The sequence below is a fragment of the Lathyrus oleraceus genome, chromosome 6 (assembly GCF_024323335.1).
Source record: "Lathyrus oleraceus cultivar Zhongwan6 chromosome 6, CAAS_Psat_ZW6_1.0, whole genome shotgun sequence".
NCBI classification, from domain to species: domain Eukaryota; kingdom Viridiplantae; phylum Streptophyta; class Magnoliopsida; order Fabales; family Fabaceae; genus Lathyrus; species Lathyrus oleraceus.
Genome location: NC_066584.1, coordinates 431,534,293 through 431,554,642, shown reverse-complemented (window position 1 = coordinate 431,554,642; position 20,350 = coordinate 431,534,293). Strand labels below are relative to the sequence as shown.

General features: G+C 37.7%; 1 pseudogene; it reads right to left on the bottom strand.

The window, feature by feature from the left end:
• Nucleotides 1-15,298: 15,298 nt before the first annotated feature.
• Nucleotides 15,299-18,919, bottom strand: LOC127091103 (receptor-like protein EIX1; annotated as a pseudogene).
• Nucleotides 18,920-20,350: the final 1,431 nt, after the last annotated feature.

The window sequence follows — 20,350 nt, the reverse complement described above, 5'->3', positions numbered from 1 at the left end:
GGTACATTCCTGAATGGTAGTCGGGTATACGGCTACTCCCTTGCTCAGGTGCTACCTTCGGACAGGTACATTCCTGAATGGTAGTCTGGTATACGGCTACTCCCTTGCTCAGGTGCTACCTTCGGACAGGTACATTCCTGAATGGTAGTCGGGTATACGGCTACTCCCTTGCTCAGATGCTACCTAGTGTACGGTACATTTCTGAAGTGTAGTCTAGTGTACGACTACCCCCTTTTATCATCAGATTCAGCCTAATGGACGGCTCAGTCTGCTCAGATACGGTCTAATGTACGACCCAATTTGACCTTCATCTCCTCAGATTCTACCTAGTGTACGGTACATTTCTGAAGTGTAGTCTAGTGTACGACTACCCCCTTTTATCATCAGATTCAGCCTAATGGACGGCCCAGTCTACTCAGATACGGTCTAATGTACGACCCAATTTGACCTTCGTCTCCTCAGATGCTACCTAGTGTACGGTACATTTCTGAAGTGTAGTCTAGTGTACGACTACCCCCTTTTTATCATCAGATTCAGCCTAATGGACGACTCATCCTGCAACTCCAATACAGTCTATCATAAGACCCATTTGGATCTTCAACTCAGAGACGATCTAGCGTACGATCCATTCTGATTTTTCATCCTCGGCAAAGTCATCTGCCTAACGAACAGCTCACTCTGGTATTCAGATACGGTCCAGTATATGATCCATTCTGATCCCTTATCCCCAGCAGTATATAGCATACTCCGACTCCCCGGCGAAGTCGACAGCATAATGGATAGCTCACTATACGGTCTGATGTACGACCCGGTGTGACACCCATGTCTCCAGATATCGTCTAACGTACGACAGAATCTGGAAATCTCCTCATCAAACTTCCTGGAGGGCATCTTTAAGCCCATCTCCGTCAAGACTGATGGACAAGCGCAAATTGTTGGGGCATTCTAGTGTTCAATAATCTTTCACCTCCAGATCACGAACGGCACATACCATTCTGACTCTCTCGGTTCAAGAATATTGAACAGGGGCAGCTGTCATACCCCAAAATTTGCCCATTAATATTTCAAGACATTTTTCAAGGCATTCCGACTCATTTTTATGACACTGATCTTAAAAGAACCAAGGCCCAGCTCACGAATGGCCCAATCCAGAAAATGGCCCAGACTGGCCTGTTCGCTACGCGCTCGCCTAGCGAACGTTACGTTCGCTACACGCTCGCCTAGCGAACGTTCGCTACCAGCTCGCCTAGCGAAGCTGACAGACAACAAAAAATTTCGGGCTTCATTCTGAGCCCATTAGGTCATGAAAAATGGCATTATAAATACCAGCACTTCAGTAACGAAAAGGGAACGAAAAAAAGGAGAGAGGAGAACTCTAGCAAGCAAACCCTAGCGCTCACAGACGGAAAACCCTAAAGGAAGCCCTGAAGGAAAAGCCGGCGGCAGCAAGGTCACTTCCGCTCAATTCGATCCGATCGGCCAATTCAAGGTTGCAATTCGATTGCAAACAGGTTTGCATTATTCTTATCGTTTTATTTTCTTAATTTGCATGTGATACCGCTTTATGTTCTTAACTTGCATGTGATATTATAATTGAATTCATAAACATATTTGAGGTTTTGCATGTGAATTTAAGTGTGCCTGAATATTGTGAATGTTGAACCATATAATTATGTGTTGAATGCCATAAGCCATGCCGCAGGTTGAAGTCATAATGTTCTGAAATTCAAAACCCGCAGCCGCTCGCTAGCACATCGCTAAGCGAGCATGTAGCGAGTGTTCGCTAGGCCTTCGCTAGGCGAGGCAGAGGCGAACGGGACAGCCATTGATATTTTTTATGTTCTATGCGTAACCTGATCTATTCTATGTTAATTATACATTGTTTTCTTGCTGCTGTTTTTTCTTTTACGGTGTAATCCACGATTATACCTGTAACACCCTTCTAAATACCCCAAATTATTATAATTAAAATAACAATATATTCATCAGAGTAATTATGCCCCGAAGGGTGTCACACAATCATTTCACAAAATTATCAAAATGTCCTGTCATGCTCATTTATTTAATCAAAATAAGGTTCTTTTGCATAATTCGCAGCGGAATAAAATCCAACATCAATGTAAAACATGTAACACAATACATGTAAATCATTCAACCACCAATATCAAATTAATTAAAACATTCCCTCCCGATGTTACATCTATCAGAGCATGACCCATAAGAACTACTCTAGACTCCAAGCATTAGCTTCTATTCAACTCATTTCTCGTTACCTGAAAAATAGGTGTAAGGGTGAGTTTCTCAATCAATATAATAAGCATTATAGAACAACATGTAATGCCAAGTAATTAACACATTAATTCACCCTAATCATACTACGCATTCAGCAACCATAATCAACATCAACAACACAACACACAACACACATATAATACTGGAATACATCCATTCATATTATATGCCATACATTCATTATGCAATGAGACTCTATGCATGCGGTACCGACTATGTTGTGAACATATAGTTCAACCTCACCGTCCAAATCCAGGCACGGCTACCAAGCTCACTAGTCCCACTCATTTGAGACATAATGACTCACTCACTAATTCCTCACCATGGGAATTAGCTACCACCCCAAATGGGCCATGACATGCACGCTAATCACCTAGCATGCAAACATTAACAACAACAATCAAAATGATTTACTCACTAATTCCTCACCATGGGAATTAGCTACCACCCGAAGGCCACAATATGCATGCTAATCACCTAGCAATACAACATCAACAGAAATCAAGAATAGACACATGCTCACACTCTAAGCCATAGGATAGTCTATTCACAAATGCATACATTCACAACATCATGTATACCATCACACCTCATCAACAAAAACATCTCCTGTCATGCCACATAATCAATCATAGTATTAGTACACTCTACTAATACCTATACTACTCAAAACAACGGGAAATGATCCCTACAACATCATATCTCAGCTAAGTACATCACTCAGCCTAAACAACTAAAAACTGCACAACCACAGTTCAGGAAAATCACAAATCTGCCCATACGCGTACTGCCTAAGCCCATACGCGTATTGCCCAAACCTGACCAAGTCCATACGCGTAATGCCCACTCTCATACGCGTATTGCGCATTTCCTCGCCCCACTCATACGCGTATCACCTGTCTCATACGCGTATGCTACGCGTATCAACAGAGACCATTTTACGTTCAAAATATCATCTTTTGCACCCATACGCGTAAAGCCTCCTCCATACGCGTACCAGCCAGCTCATACGCGTATTGCCTAGTGCCATACGCGTATGACCAGAAACCAGAACTCTCAGATCTGCTATGGCTTTCTCTGTTACGAAACCTATCCGATCCAACCTTCCACAGTCCAAATTACACACAATAATCGTCCATATCATCTACACGAATCATATCCTATTCGTCTTCACCGTTCCTAACATTATCCCTACTAATTCCTACGAATTCTTTTCAATTATCATTCAATTTCATTCATCCAATATTTCACAGATTCATCATGCATCAATCTAATCAGAGGTACAACCAATGGTTATCACTACCCAGTACATATTATCATATAATACCCTTTAACCGATGATAAACCCCCCTTACCTGAGTTAATCCGGCAGCTTCCGAGCTCCAAGCTTCTCCTTCCTTCAACCTTCGTTCTCTGGCTTTTTGCCCTTTCTGCCTCTTTTCCCTTTTCACGTGAAAATAACCTTTTTACCAAAAATGGGATTTTTCTAAATTCCAACTTATATATTATTCCAATAAATAATTATTCCAATAATAATAATAATAATAATAATCCAATTATCTAATTAAATTAATAAATCTATTATTAACTTAATTTAAATAATGACCATATTATTATCGGGGTGTTACAACTCTCCCCCACTAAAAGAGTTTTCGTCCTCGAAAACATACCTCAAGCGAACAACTCTGGGTAAGACTCCTTCATCTTACTCTCCAGTTCCCAAGTCACATTGCCACCTGCTGGTCCTCCCCAAGCTACTTTCACCAAGGCAATCTCTTTACCCCGCAACTGCTTCAACTCTCGATCCTCGATCCTCATAGGCGATGTTTCAACAGTCAGGTTATCTCTCACCTGTACATCATCTACTTGGACTACATGCGACGGATCATGAATGTATCTCCTCAACTGAGACACATGGAAAACCTCATGCAAATTCGCAAGCGACGGCGGTAAAGCGACACGATAGGCCACTTCCCCTATCCTCTCCAAAATCTGATAAGGACCAATAAATCGAGGTGTCAACTTCTTCGACTTCAAAGCTCGACCAACACCAGTTATCGGAGTGACACGAAGAAATACATGATCTCCCTCTTGGAACTCAAGTGACTTCCTCCTCTTGTCATGATAACTCTTCTGACGACTCTGAGCAATTCTCATCTTCTCCTGAATCATCTTAATCTTTTCCGTAGTCTGTTGAACAATCTCCGGTCCAACCACAACACTCTCACCGGACTCATACCAACATAAAGGTGTCCGACATCTCCTACCATACAAAGCTTCAAACGGTGCCATACCAATGCTCGAATGAAAACTATTGTTGTAGGTAAACTCAATCAAAGGTAAATAATAATCCCAAGCACCTCCTTTTTCCAAAACACAGGCTCTCAAAAGATCCTCTAGTGACTGAATCGTCCTCTCAGTCTGACCATCAGTCTGCGGATGATATGCAGAACTCAATCTCAACTTAGTTCCCAAAGCTCTCTGCAACCCTTCCCAAAACTTCGATGTGAATCTAGGATCTCTGTCCGAAACAATACTAGACGGAATGCCATGCAAACTTACAATCCTCTCAATATACAACTCAGCTAGTCTCTCTAACGGATAATCCACTCTGATCGGAATGAAATGAGCCGACTTTGTCAATCTGTCAACAATCACCCAAGTAGCCTCAAAATTCTTACTCGTTCTCGGTAAACCCAAAACAAAATCCATACTAATACTGTCCCACTTCCACTCTGGAATAGCCAACGGTTGCATTAGCCCAGACGGCTTCTGATGCTCAATCTTTGACTTCTGACAAGTCAAACAGGAATAAACAAAACTCGCAATTTCTCTTTTCATTCCCGGCCACCAAAATAACTTCTTCAAATCATGATACATCTTCGTAGCTCCAGGATGAATACTCAAACCACTACGATGTCCCTCTTCAAGAATACTCTTCTTAAGTTCTGTAACCTCCGGAATACACACCCGATTACCAAATCTCAAAACACCATTCTCATCAACTCTGAATTCACCACCTTGACCTTGATTCACTAAAGTCAACTTATCAACCAAAAGCATATCGGATTTCTGACCCTCTCTGATCTCATCCAGAATACCACTCGTTAACTTCAGCATTCCCAATTTAACACTATTGTGAGTACTCTCACACACCAAACTCAAGTCTCTAAACTGCTCAATTAAATCCAATTCCTTAACCATTAACATAGACATATGCAATGATTTCCGACTCAATGCATCAGCCACCACGTTTGCTTTACCTGGATGGTAATTCAAACCAAAGTCATAATCCTTCAGAAATTCTAACCATCTTCTCTGTCTCATATTCAGCTCTCTCTGATCAAACAAATACTTCAAACTTTTATGGTCACTGAAAACTTCAAATCTTGATCCATACAAATAATGCCTCCACAACTTCAGAACAAATACCACAGCTGCCAACTCTAAATCATGTGTCGGATAGTTCCTCTCATGAACCCTTAGTTGTCTCGAAGCATAAGCTATAACCTGCTTATTCTGCATCAACACACCACCTAGACCCAACAATGAAGCATCACAATAAACCTCAAATAATTCCGACGAACTCGGTAATATCAGAATAGGAGCAGTAGTTAGCCTTCTCTTTAACTCTTGGAAACCTTCTTCACATTTTGAATCCCAAACAAACGCTTGTCCCTTTCTAGTTAACCTTGTCAACGGTAACGCCAACTTAGAGAATCCCTCAATAAACTTCCTATAATACCCTGCAAGTCCAAGAAAACTCCTTATCTCAGAAACTGACTTCGGAGCTTCCCACCTAGATACCGCTTCTATCTTAGAAGGATCAACAGCCACACCACCTCTTGAAATCACATGACCAAGAAAACTAACTTCTTTTAACCAAAATTCACACTTAGATAGTTTAGCAAATAGCTTCTTTTCTCGTAGAACTCCCAAAACCACTCTCAAATGCTCAACATGCTCTTCTTCAGATTTCGAATACACCAAAATGTCATCGATAAACACCACAACAAACTTGTCTAGGTACGGATGGAAAATCCTATTCATATACTCCATGAATACTCCAGGCGCATTAGTCACACCAAAAGGCATTACAGAATACTCATAATGTCCATACCTTGTTCTGAAAGCAGTCTTCTGAATATCTTCAGTTTTCACACGTATCTGATGATACCCAGATCTCAAGTCTATCTTGCTGAACACACTTGCACCAACCAACTGATCCATCAAATCATCAATCCTCGGTAAAGGATACCGATTCTTGATCGTCACTTTATTCAGTTGCCTGTAGTCCACACACAACCTCATAGTACCTTCTTTCTTCTTAACCAACAACACTGGTGCACCCCACGGTGACACACTCGGACGAATAAATTTCTTATCCAACAAGTCTTCCAACTGACTCTTCAATTCAGCTAGCTCAGCAGCAGACATACGATAAGGGGCCATCGATATCGGTCTAGTACCAGGTACCAAATCAATCGAGAACTCAACTTCACGTTCTGGCGGTAATTCATTCACTTCTTCCGGAAACACATCAGGGAAATCACACACCACAGCTAGATCGCCAATCACCAGTTTATCTTTAGCCTCCAAGGTCGCTAACAGCATAAACAACTCTGCCCCATCTGCTACTTCCTCATTCACTTGCCTTGCTGATAGAAACAAACTCTTTCCTTCCTCAATCTCAGGGAATATCACAGTCTTATCAAAACAGTTGATATAGACTCGGTTAAACACCAACCAGTTCATTCCCAGAATAACATCAATCTGCACTAGCGGAAGACACACAAGGTCTATCCCAAAGTCCTTACCAAAAATACTCAAAGGGCAACTTAAACAAATTGAAGTAGTAGTCACTGAACCCTTCGCAGGAGTATCAATCACCATACTTCCATGCATCTCAGATATTTCTAACTTAAGCTTCACAGCACAATCCAAAGATATAAAAGAATGAGTAGCACCGGTGTCAATAATAGCTACAAGAGGAAAGCCATTAATATAACACGTACCTCGGATCAAACGATCATCTGCAGAAGTCTCAGAACCCGATAAAGCAAAAACCTTGCCTCCTGACTGATTCTCTTTCTTCGGCTTAGGACACTGTGGACTGATATGACCCACCTCTCCACAGTTGAAGCAAGTCACAGTCTTCAACCGGCAATCCGCAGCCAAATGACCACCTTTCCCACATTTGAAACACTTCTTCTCATTACTGGTACACTCATGGATACGATGTCCAGCCTGACCACATCTGTAACACTTAACAGGAGCACTAGAATCTCCTCCACTAGGCCTCTTCATCCCACTCTGCCTCTGGAAACCTTTGCCAGCTGCATACGGTTTTCCACGATCAATCTGATTTTTGCCTTTCCTATCAACCCTTTGCTGATAGCTCTCTGCTCTAGCCTTGGAATCCTGTTCGAAAATCCTGCAACAGTCAACCAAATCAGAAAACACTCTAATCCTTTGATACCCAATCGCCTGCTTGATCTCGGGACGCAACCCGTTCTCAAACTTCACACATTTGGAAAATTCCCCAGCAGCCTCAGCATAGGGAGTATAATACTTCGACAGCTCTGTGAACTTAGCAGCATACTCCGTAACGGACCTGTTACCCTGCTTCAATTCCAAGAACTCTATCTCCTTCTTTCCTCTGACATCCTCGGGAAAATACTTCCTCAGAAATCTCTCTCTGAACACAGCCCAAGAAATCTCAGCATCTCCAGCAGTTTCCAACTCAGTGCGGGTAGCAACCCACCAATCATCAGCTTCCTCTGACAGCATATGTGTACCGAACCTGACCTTCTGGTTATCAGCACACTCAGTTACTCTGAAGATCCTCTCTATCTCCTTCAACCATTTCTGAGCACCATCCGGATCGTATGCTCCTTTGAACATTGGAGGATTGTTCTTCTGGAACTCACTCAGTTGACGAGCAGCTCCCATTCCCACAACATTCGGATTTCCTCCAAGTACTCCAGCCAGCATACCCAGAGCCTCAGCAATCGCAGCATCATCTCTACCTCTTCCAGCCATCTCTATTCTGAAAACCCAAACAAGCTAAACAATTAAGTACTGATAGGGTTACACAACACCTATCCCGTACAGGGGAAACAGAATAACTACGACTCGACACGACCGACTATGCTCTGATACCACTAATGTAACACCCTTCTAAATACCCCAAATTATTATAATTAAAATAACAATATATTCATCAGAGTAATTATGCCCCGAAGGGTGTCACACAATCATTTCACAAAATTATCAAAATGTCCTGTCATGCTCATTTATTTAATCAAAATAAGGTTCTTTTGCATAATTCGCAGCGGAATAAAATCCAACATCAATGTAAAACATGTAACACAATACATGTAAATCATTCAACCACCAATATCAAATTAATTAAAACATTCCCTCCCGATGTTACATCTATCAGAGCATGACCCATAAGAACTACTCTAGACTCCAAGCATTAGCTTCTATTCAACTCATTTCTCGTTACCTGAAAAATAGGTGTAAGGGTGAGTTTCTCAATCAATATAATAAGCATTATAGAACAACATGTAATGCCAAGTAATTAACACATTAATTCACCCTAATCATACTACGCATTCAGCAACCATAATCAACATCAACAACACAACACACAACACACATATAATACTGGAATACATCCATTCATATTATATGCCATACATTCATTATGCAATGAGACTCTATGCATGCGGTACCGACTATGTTGTGAACATATAGTTCAACCTCACCGTCCAAATCCAGGCACGGCTACCAAGCTCACTAGTCCCACTCATTTGAGACATAATGACTCACTCACTAATTCCTCACCATGGGAATTAGCTACCACCCCAAATGGGCCATGACATGCACGCTAATCACCTAGCATGCAAACATTAACAACAACAATCAAAATGATTTACTCACTAATTCCTCACCATGGGAATTAGCTACCACCCGAAGGCCACAATATGCATGCTAATCACCTAGCAATACAACATCAACAGAAATCAAGAATAGACACATGCTCACACTCTAAGCCATAGGATAGTCTATTCACAAATGCATACATTCACAACATCATGTATACCATCACACCTCATCAACAAAAACATCTCCTGTCATGCCACATAATCAATCATAGTATTAGTACACTCTACTAATACCTATACTACTCAAAACAACGGGAAATGATCCCTACAACATCATATCTCAGCTAAGTACATCACTCAGCCTAAACAACTAAAAACTGCACAACCACAGTTCAGGAAAATCACAAATCTGCCCATACGCGTACTGCCTAAGCCCATACGCGTATTGCCCAAACCTGACCAAGTCCATACGCGTAATGCCCACTCTCATACGCGTATTGCGCATTTCCTCGCCCCACTCATACGCGTATCACCTGTCTCATACGCGTATGCTACGCGTATCAACAGAGACCATTTTACGTTCAAAATATCATCTTTTGCACCCATACGCGTAAAGCCTCCTCCATACGCGTACCAGCCAGCTCATACGCGTATTGCCTAGTGCCATACGCGTATGACCAGAAACCAGAACTCTCAGATCTGCTATGGCTTTCTCTGTTACGAAACCTATCCGATCCAACCTTCCACAGTCCAAATTACACACAATAATCGTCCATATCATCTACACGAATCATATCCTATTCGTCTTCACCGTTCCTAACATTATCCCTACTAATTCCTACGAATTCTTTTCAATTATCATTCAATTTCATTCATCCAATATTTCACAGATTCATCATGCATCAATCTAATCAGAGGTACAACCAATGGTTATCACTACCCAGTACATATTATCATATAATACCCTTTAACCGATGATAAACCCCCCTTACCTGAGTTAATCCGGCAGCTTCCGAGCTCCAAGCTTCTCCTTCCTTCAACCTTCGTTCTCTGGCTTTTTGCCCTTTCTGCCTCTTTTCCCTTTTCACGTGAAAATAACCTTTTTACCAAAAATGGGATTTTTCTAAATTCCAACTTATATATTATTCCAATAAATAATTATTCCAATAATAATAATAATAATAATAATCCAATTATCTAATTAAATTAATAAATCTATTATTAACTTAATTTAAATAATGACCATATTATTATCGGGGTGTTACAATACCCGGATTTGGTACTCTAACCCGTTTGCTGAATTTTGCAAAGGTTCACATGTCCCAGGAAAAGATTGCCGTTAGGTCTTCCACTTTATTTGTGGGATACCCTTATGGAGACTCACCCTAAGTGGCCCAATTAATTTTAATGTGTTAATTTTAATGTATTAATTTTAATGTATTAATTTTAATGTATGGATTTTAGTATGGACTTAATTACTTAATTGACTTTAAAATATGACCTTTAAATAAGTGATCTTGGACCTCTCTTTTGCCTTACGGTATTATGGTATTACGGTCATGTCCCGCGAATGTGGGGATACACTTAGCAATGGCCCTTCGATTAAATCATCATAAAATAAATCGTGGTCCCTCGGATGTTGCCTTCGAAAATACGATTTTGTCCCTCGATGACCCTTCGGTGTAGCCTACGGTTAAATGATGATAGTCCCTTCGAATGCTAAGGTATCCTTACAACTGTTGCCTTCAATGACCAATCGATGACCCTACGATAACCCTTAAACATCCAAAGGATAAAACTACTTACTTCTCAATAGTAAGGACAGTTTTACCCTCATAAGGATAGGAAAAACTCTCAATTACCTTAGGAAGGTATAACTCTCAATTACTGGATCATAACCTAAAATACTTTTTACACCTCACACCTTTCCAAACTATTTTTCCAAACAACTTTCAAAACTAAACGAGATAACCACTTTGTATACATTCATACAAGAATCATTACAAAGTTAAATTCTCTTTTCAAAACCTTTTCTAAACCGCTTTCAAAATCAAACGAGATAAATACTTTGTATACATTCATACGAGAATCATTACAAAGTTAAACTCTCTTTCAAACATTTTTTAAGCAATTCACCAACACTTTTTCAGACGAAAAGATAAGTGATCCAGCAATTAAGAGCCCATGGATAACCATGGATACAAAGGGTGCTAACACCTTCCCTTTGTATAATGTACCTCCCGAACCCAAAGTCTATTGAGGTCTTTCCTGTTCTTTTCCACCTTTCCTTATTGGATAAAAGAAAAGTCGGTGGCGACTCTTGCTAACCGCGACATTGCGATAAAAAGCAAAACACCCCAAGTCAGTTCACCGTATGACACCTTGGTACCTAAATCCCTCAATAATAGTATTATATGTGTGCTTATTTTGGATACATACAAGGAGAAAAATAAAAATAAAACACGTATTGTGGGGAGACGTTGGATACACTTGAGGTTTAGATCTTTTGTGCTTGCTATCATGGTGGTTCTCATGTGCAGAGAATATTCTAGAAGGATTGCAGTTCCTTCATGGTGGTAGTTCGAGGTCGATGTGGTCGACCCAAAACTGGTGCCGCATAAGCCCTTGCTTATGCGTAGCAAGACGAAAGTTTATCGCGTTACCCTCGAAAGTCGACCACTCTCCTATTCACCTTTGGAAGAGCGAAAGAGAAACATTTTAGTTTCTTGTGGATTCACTCATTTAATGGCCCATGTTTGATAGAGTTTACTTCCTTTTGCATGCTAGGTTATAGTTCTTGAAGAATCGGTGTTTCTTTTCTTTAAGTCATTTCTTTGTTTAGCGATTAACTTCCTTTTTTTGACATTTCGCTTTCCTGCATCTTAAAAAGTTAGAGCATTATGGGTAAAAAATCACAAAAGAGTGCTAAAAAATTTCATAAGAATGCTCAATCTATTTCGGTGGATTCTGTCCATTCTTCCATCTTTTCTGTTTTTGCTAGAGATGGTAGTCTTGATGAAGCCTTTCTTGAAGTTGGCCAATCGCCAGATTGAGGTGTCTTGACTCCTACTGAGAACGAAAGGATGTGCAATAAGTATGGTGATTGTGTCATTCCTTTTTACGAATGCATTTTCTCAATTCTGAGTCTTCATCTGCCTTTCACGACCTTTGAGATATAAGTTCTTAAGCATCTAGTGATGGCTCCTTCACAACCTCATTCAACAATCTAGACGTATGTAAATGTATATCCATATTTGTGTGAATACTTGAAAGAAATCCTTTTATGAACCTTTTCTTTCATCTATTTCAATGTGTTTGTGGCCATGCGACTCAGACACAAAGTAGAAGGTTGATTTCTATGGACCCGTCTGTTCATGGCTTTGGGCCCATTCCTGAGTTACATTCTCTCAAAAAACGGTTCTTACTAATCACCCATATCTTCTTGGAAGCTTACGCTACGATTCTTACTATTCGTGATGGGGCGGAGAGTAGATACACCAATATGTTATGTAAATACTAGACTAATATGATAAATAGGATGTATAAGAGGATGACCTCACTATACAAGATTTGTATTAGAATAAATGGAAGTACCTCTAGCTTTATTTTTTTTTCTAACGAGCCTTGATCCCGTCGGTCGTACCCTAGACTCTTTTCATTATGCAAAATCATAAAGGAACTAATATTTCAGAAAATGTCACATTTCATTTATAATTCCAATTTATACATGTACGTAAGGAGGATAATTATATAATCACATTATTTGGCGTAAATGGAAAAAGAAACACAACTAAGTGGGCTAGTTGTCGCTTATTCTTCATGTTTCATTTGTTCGCATAACGACTTAGTAGGGGACAATTGCCCATCATGTCGAGTTGTCCGGTCATAGAAGCCACACTGCCTTCTTTGGCTGCGTCTTCTCCTTGGTCTTTTTGGAGCGCTTGATATATTATTTTTTCTCCTTCGAGATCGATGTTGATCGTGACCGACTCTCCTTGAAGATTGTGATATTTGAGTTTAAGATGCATCTGTCATACCCAAATTTTCTCCTCGATAAATAAATTGATGCATTCATCGCGACGTTCGCATCATCTACATAGCATAACATGCATTTCATCCCGCATAATGCCTAAAATGTCAACCAGAATACATTTTTGGTTATACAGACAAACCGATTGAATCGTTTCTCAAATGCACGTAAAATTAGCGGATCAAAAATTTCAAAATCGAGCTTGCAGACGTCACTTTTATTAATCTACGGTTCACTTATTTTAACCTAACATGTTCATTGTATGTCTTAGAATATCTCTTAGAGACAAGAGTATGCCCCTTATATCTTAATTTTTGCCATAAATCATTGGTTCAATCTCTCTAAACCTTTATATCTTAATTTCTGCATTTACTTTAATATTTTTATTTGTGTTGTTTGTTTTACTATGATCTTAAAAAATACTAACTTAATTCATTTTTTAAGTAACAATATTTTAAATTTAATCATAAATTTTATATAACATAATTCACTCTCTCTTGTGCTTGAAGTCAGTTGTCCAACAAGTGGAATCAGATCCTAACTCCTATTAAAGACTAACTGTCTCATGAGGAACAATGTCTTTAAGCTATTCACTAAACAAATCTTCATTCTTTAATGGAGAATGATATAGTTTGTGGAAAGAGAAAATGAAATTTTTCATAGAAGGGATGAATCGTGGTATTTTGAAGATTGTGAAGGAATGTCCATTTGTTCCTACACACAATATCAATGATGTTGTAGTAAAAAAACTTGAAAAAGATTGGACTAAAGATAATAAACAAAAATATGCAATGCGATTTGAAAGAAGAAATTGTCATCACTATCGCTCTCGGTCTTAATGAATTTTTGCGAGTTTATCACTGCAAGATGACAAAAGAAATATGGGACATCCTCCAAATTACTCATAAAGAAACTACTAAGGTGAAAAGGTTAATGTTTGACATATTAATCCATGAGTATGAACTCTTCAGAATGAAACATTAAGAGAGCATTAATAAAATGCAAACACGATTTACCCATATCGTGAGCCATATGAGAACTTTGGGAAAAATATTTTTAAATGAGGAACTAATTGTTAAATTCTTAGATGGATAAACTGTAGTTGGCAACCCAAAGTCATTGTGATTTGTGAGTCTAAGAATTTAGAAATATGGACACACACAAAGACAAACACAAAAAAAAAAAAAAAAAAAAACACACACACACATATACCCTATGTAGCAAATTGCAGGAACACAAGATGGAACTAAAAAGACTTTCTAGAAATGAAGAAGGAGAAGAGAAAATAAAAAGCCTAGAATTCAAGGATGAGGAATCCAACTATGATGGTGATATGTCTCTCATAGTAAAGGACTTCAAAATATTCCTAAGGCATGTGAAGAAAAAAAAAGAGGAATATGAAAAGGATAAGGAGAAAGCCTTATTCATCCCAACATGCTACTCACGTGAAAAGAGATGACACAACAGACCAAACTGTCCCTTAACTAAAAAGGAAAATCAAAAGATATCTAAGAAACCTTAAAAAAATGGGAAGAAAGCTTGTGCCGTGTGGAAAAATAACAATATGGAATCGTCAGATGATGAAGAAGAATCTAACTTCTCTCTCATGAAAAATCATCAAGATGATGAGGTAACTTCTTACTTCTCTTATCATGATATTTTTTCGCATTTGTAAGAAACTAACAAAAGAAACAAGGAAATTGGAACAAATTGTCCGCATCCAAGGATACTATTTCTTCTCTTGAACTTAAAAATAAAAACTTGAGAAATAAATAGAAATCCTTAGAGAAATATAAAATGACCCGGTTTAAAGTTCTTCCACTTTAAACGAATAGGATGAATCTGGCAAGTGCAACAAATGTGATACTTTGAAAAATAAAATTTGTATTCTTCAAAAGATACTTATCAAGTTGAACATGGAAAGAGATAATTTAAATCTTTTATTAGAAAATAAAAGAGTTTCTTACACCAAAGTCGGTGTTGACTATGAACTCAATAATAATTGTGAAAATGGAAGAATTGTGTGAAAACAAAAGACAAACTTAGTGACTCACATTCTTTTTTCAATCTTAAATAAAATGCATATATCTTGTCAATAAAGATAAAATTTACTCGGAAGAAGCAAATACAAAGTGTGACATTAACCTTATTGTAATTTGAAATGAAACATTCAAGAAAAAGAAATAAGCGAACAAGAAAAATAAACATAGAATCACTCGTGTTCATGGTTTCTCTTCATCTTCTTCTTTATCTTTGCCATTTTTATTGCAATTGCCACATATATGTCATCAACAACATCTTCCACCCATCTGAAGTAAGCATGTCTCCAATTCTTCTTGAACCATAAAGTGCCAATAACTCCCCAAAATCCAGACCCAAAACCGATTGCTATCACAAAGTAGAACCATACTTTTTCTATCCCATCTTCATCTTCCTTACCTTTGCTTTCAGAAGCTCCATGTAAAACATCACACATGTTTGGAAGTGGAGATCCACAAAGGTATGGGTTGTAATCATAAATAGATGGGTCATTAAAAGTTGAAAACTGATTATCTTTAGGAATTGGTCCTGAAAAATTATTGTGTGACAAGTTTAAATGACTCAATGAAGTTAAAGCAGACATGGTGTTTGGAATTTTTCCTGAAAGTTGGTTATGAGACATGTCCAATGATTCTAGTGATTTCATATCTCCTATCAATTTAGGAATCTCTCCTTCCAATTGATTATATGACAAATTCAAGTTATGCAGTCCTGTGAGCCATGTGATTTCATTTGGAATGAATCCAACCAATTTGTTTTCTGAAAGGTCCAGATGGACTACAAGCTTCAATATTTTAGTATACTCACGTTCCACTCCTTTAACCACTTCTGTCACAACTTCAGCAGACCATTGAGAATCACTTGCAGCAGGAGCTTCTGCATAAAACTCCATAGGAGCCTCTGCAATTAATTTGTATGATTGCATGTGAGATGGGGATGGTATTACCTTTTCCAATTTCATTCCTTCAAGGTTTCCTATGCATTTAGGTATTGAACCCTGTAATTTGTTTCTTGAAATGTCCAAAATTTTAAGCGATTTGAGTTGGCATAGTTGTGAAGGAATGTGACCACTTAACAGGTTATGTCGCAGTTTAAGAACTTGTAGTATAGGAAATGTGTTTGTTGTCCATGATGATGGTATAGTCCCAGAAACTTCATTATCACCAATATCCAAAATCAACAATTTCTTCAAGTTTACAAAAGACACAGGAAACTCTCCTTGAAGGCTATTGTTGTTCAAATGCAACCAAAACAATGAGGAAAGATTCCAGAATGAGCTTGGGATTGTTCCTGTTAGTTTGTTGGATGACAAGTTTATCTCAGACCATTCTTGATTATCCTTCCAACAATTTGGAATTTCACCGGACAATTTGTTGTTTGAAAGGTCAAGGTTGTGCAGTTGACTTTGACACAAAGGGAATGGTATTGAACCATTTAACTTGTTATTCCCTAGATTCAAATAATTCAAATTTAAAAGACATCCTTTTTCCATAGACATTATTCCATCCAACATGTTTGAAGAAATATCTAAGTAATATATATTGGCAAGATGGCAAAGACTTTCAGGAATGATCCCATTAAAAGAATTGTTTGAAAGGTCGAGATAATATAGATTTGCAAGTTTTCCAAGGTTTTGAGGAATTGAACCATCAAACTTATTAGAAGAAAGATCTAAGACATATAAATTGACAAGTTGACCTATATTCTCATGAATGGGTCCATTGAAAGAATTGGTTGAAAGATCAAGATCACCCAGATTTGCAAGTTTCCATAGGCTTTTAGGAATTGAACCATCCAACTTATTAGAATAAAGATCTAAGCAAGTTAAATTGACAAGTTGACTTATACTTTCAGGAATAAGCCCTTCAAATGTATTATTGGATAGATATAGTCCATGCAGTTTTGACAGTTTTCCTATTGACAAAGGGATAGGTCCATGGAGAAAATTCGAAGTAAAATCAAGGTATTTTAGATTTTCAAGTTTCTCCAACCAAGTTGGCAGGTGGCCATTGATATGATTATACCCTAATATCAAGTACTGCAAATCATAGCTAATACATTTAGATATTTCAATGTGTTCCATTGATTCTATGTAAAGCTTGTTTCTTGATAAATCCAATATTTTTAGTCGGCACATGGAATTTATGATTGATGATAGAAAGTATTCTTTGAGTGTGAGTTGATTCAAACTAAGATCAAGGTACACAAGTGTCTTCAAATCAACAAACCATGATGGAATTGAAGTTAAACTATTTTGAGAAAGGTCAAGGAATTCAATGGAAGTCATGTTTCGAAAACCCTCAGAAATTGGACCATGAATGTCATTGGAAGAAAGACCAAGATAAGTAAGTTTTTCAAAGTTGCAAAACCATGATGGAATTAATGTGAAATGGTTTCCAGAAAGATAGAGTGATTCAATGGAAGTTATGTTTTGAAAAACCTCGGGAACTGGATCATAGAACTGATTGTATGACAGATCAAGATATGCAAACTTTTCTAGATTACGAAATGACAATGACGAAACTGAATCAAGTTGGTTATAGGAGAGATCAAGATGCACAAGTGATGACAAGTTTGTGAAAGCATAAGAAGGTATTCGACCATGAAACCCATTGTTAGAAAGGTCAAGAAGGGTAAGTTTGTCTAAGTCAGTAAACCATGATGGAATAGAATTGAAATTGTTTTCAGAAAGGTAGAGTGATTCAATGGAAGTCATGTTTCGAAAAGACTCGATAAATGGACCATGAATGAAATTAAGTGAGAGACCTAGATAGACAAGAGATGTCATGTTTTGGAAAGCATGACGAGGAATGAGTGAATTGCCAAGCTCGCAGTAATTCAAAGAAAGATGCAACAGGGATGGGAGTAAATTGAGTAGCTGGAATAAGTTGTGTGTGTCATTGATGGGAACATAACTCAAGTCAATATGTTTAAGTGAGTGAAGTTTAGATATCCAACTGATGTCATCGCTCATTTGTAAATAGCTATTAAAGCCGAGATCAAGAAATTGTAGGTTCATGAGATTTCCGAGACTGTTGGGAATTCTACCGCTAAAACCAGCTTGAGAGAGAGAGAGATATGCTTGAGGCTTCTCATGGAACCCAAGAACATAGGAACTGGACTTCCACTGAAATCATGTCCAGTCAAGTCTAAATAAATCAAGTGTTCCAATCGCAACAAAGACGAACTTACATTGGGAGCAATTAGTGGCAGACAGGGCACATCATCCTTGAAATCAAGCTTGTTGAAATGGCGGTTGTAATACAATTCTTCATGTGGCCTCCAAAATGGTGGGTAACAAGGATTCCTGAGATCAAGTTTGACAACATGTCCAGTAACGTTGTCACAGCCAATGCCATCCCATTGGCAACAGTGACTGCCTTTCCATGATGAAAGCTTGTTTGGTGAATTTTCTGCAATAGATGCTTTGAAATCAACAAGGGCTTGTCTCTCTTGTTCTATGCAAGGGACGTTTGAATTAGCACACAAGCATAATTGTGAAATTACAATCAACACCAAAAATAGTACTACACGTTTGTAATATCTTACCATGTTTTCTATTGGAATTGGTTGATGACTTTCATTTCACTCACACAACTTATATATAACCATCATTTCCACTTGTAGCAATTCAATACAACTTCCTCGAAGCATCAAACTAAACCAAACATCACGGCTGAGTTTTTTTTGTAAAAGAATATTTAGCATTTAAAAAGTTAATATATGTCTAGTCTCCCAAAAGATATTTATAATTAGATTTGCACTGTGCATATTTTTTAAAAATTTAATTGATATATACTGATTTTTACATTGTCAGTTAATCACAACCACATATATATTTGAAATGTTTGACTTTTATTTTAAACATTTAAAAAGTAATACAAACGGATGATTGTGATGCATTGACAGTATAATTTTTTTTACATTAAGAATGTATAACACTTAATTTTTTTTTTAATTTAACCAATATATTACACAAAAATTCACGTATATATTCAAAATAATGTATTTAATTTTAAGTTTTTTTAAAAAATTGAAAAAGTCAACAACAACTGTGAGTTAATGGTTAGTCTTTTGTGATCCATCTTAACTATGTTAAATTGTTCATTTTATAGTATTTATTTAGAAGTTGTGATTTTGTATATGTATTTTTTTTCTTCATTTTTTTAGTAAAAATTATATTATTTTTTATCAATAAAAACTATCAAATTATGAAATATATCATAATTTTTTTAATTTAAAAAAATTTGAGTACACTAGAATTTAATCTCTCATGCGGCTTCTTTCTTTGCTAAACAACGTATATTAATAGTATGATCTTGATCTATTTTGTTTTACGATGGAGTTTGATATAACTTGTGGAGTATTAAAGCAATTCTAAGGGATTTCGAATTGAATTCGGATCTCAAGGTTAATCTATCTAAGACTAAGATTGTTGAAATGAATTTGGAGAAAGATTTCATAATAGCAGCTTCGCTTTTCTTGACTTGCGGTGTCAGTTCCATTCCTTTTATGTTTTTAGGTGTGAAAGTTGGAATAAATCCCAGGAAGATTTATGTTTGGATGAAAATAGTTTGCAAGATTTAGAATAAATTGGCTATATGGAAAGGGAGATTTTTGTCGCAAGGCGGAAGCATAACTTTGATCAATATTGTCTTAACTAACATACTGATTTATCCTTTTTCGTTTTACCAGGGGCAATTATTCAAAAGATCATCAAGATTCAAAAGTCTCCTAAGGCGATTATTCAAAAAAGTCTTTTTTTTTTGTGGGGAGGGAGAAGAAAGGCAAAGAAAATTGTGTTGGGTGAGTTGGGATTCAATATGCAGAAGCATGAATGAGGGTGGTTTAGGCATTAAACATTGTTGTTATTTCAACCAATCCTTTCTCAGTATGTGGTTATGGAGGATTACGTCTGATTCATCAGTTATTTGGAAGTATCTCTTGACTTTCCCTATGGTGATTTGCTATCTTCGATTTTTAATCAATCAACCTATTCTAGGAAGAAGAAAGACTCGATTTAGTGGATGGATTTTATGAGCCTTCAAATTATTTCTTCTTCTTCTTGCAATTGATTCGCGCATAACGTTTGCTG